General features: G+C 54.6%; 1 protein-coding gene across 2 annotated transcripts in view; it reads left to right on the forward strand.

Moving 5' to 3' along the window:
* The first annotated feature begins 218 nt into the window (after positions 1–218).
* The window catches only part of LOC111670229 (armadillo repeat-containing protein 1-like), a 7,639-nt gene continuing 6,721 nt past the window's right edge, over positions 219–1,136 (forward strand). Inside the window, exon 1 of one of the 2 annotated variants that reach the window (XM_023426865.2) lies at positions 219–571. The gene's annotated coding sequence lies outside the window, so the exon portion shown is untranslated. The other variant, XM_023426866.2, reaches the window with a different exon arrangement.

Below are 1,136 nucleotides of genomic sequence, written 5' to 3' on the forward strand. Positions count from 1 at the left end.
GATGACTCTCCCAGAACTGGATCAGCTGAGAACAGGTCTCAGGATCCCGGTTATCCTCAGGACCGTTAATGTTAGACTCGGTGAAGCAGGTGACACAGACAGCCGGACCGAGCCGGACCCAGTCCGTGGAGCCGGACCCAGTCCATGGTGCCGGGCCCGGTGACACACACGGGATTCTCCTGACGCTCAGAAACTGATCCTGCATCAGTTCGCTGACGCCTACAGGGCGTGGGACCTTTAGCTGTTAGATCCGTGCAGCTCATTGGTCAGCAGACTCAGGTGGTCGCCGTCCATCCAATCACAGGCCTTTATGTGACGTCGCCAGCCTGACTGCTCTCCGGCAGGAAGACTGACCTCGGTTTATTTCCTGTCGGTGTAAACAGCGACGTTATCGTGTTTTTACTGAAGTCGAGTTTAAATTAATCAGTGAGTCACGGTTTCCCGCCTCCAGCCGCTGCTGGAAACCGTCACCTGTGGTTCATACGTGGGACTGACGGAGGGGAAGCTAACCGGACAGCTACACGCTAACGTTAGCCGTTAGCCCGGGGCTCGGTGCCGGTGACCGTCAGAGGTGAGCGCTGTTAGCATTCCTCCTGTCGTTAGCTCACAGAACCGGCGGAGCTGCCGCCTCACACAGCTGTTCTCACCCGAAATACACCGCCCGAGAGCCGGGCAGACGGGTGACAACACCCGCCCCTGGTAGCAGGTCCCCGGGTCTGCTGTCCGAGGACACGCCGGACATCACGCTGACACCTGGATGTAACGCTCCGTCCACACAACCAAATACCGTAAACACTGAGAAGCGTCTGGTAAATTTGACAAATGTCTCATCCTCTAATTATTATTTAACCTCAGTAAATGGTGTAAAATGTCCAGACAGCTCTGAGCTTCAGCTGGATGACTGAGACAACAGGTTGTCCACATGTCTGAGTGACTGTAGCTTCATTAAACCGACAGATGTTCGGCTTCAGGGCGGCAGTGTTTCCTGTCCAGGCTGGACCCGGAGAGATCAGGTGTCTGAGCCAGAGAGTTCTGTAGGAACACTGTAACCTGATGTAGAGAAGAAAACACGGGATCCATTCAGTTACCTGTCACATCACTGTCGCTGCCAGTGCTGCTGAGTTTCAGTTTTATAT

This window comes from Seriola lalandi, unplaced genomic scaffold (genome assembly GCF_002814215.2).
Source record: "Seriola lalandi dorsalis isolate HSWRI2012SDOR001 ecotype SW California unplaced genomic scaffold, Sedor1 jcf7180002054843, whole genome shotgun sequence".
Classification (NCBI taxonomy): domain Eukaryota; kingdom Metazoa; phylum Chordata; class Actinopteri; order Carangiformes; family Carangidae; genus Seriola; species Seriola lalandi.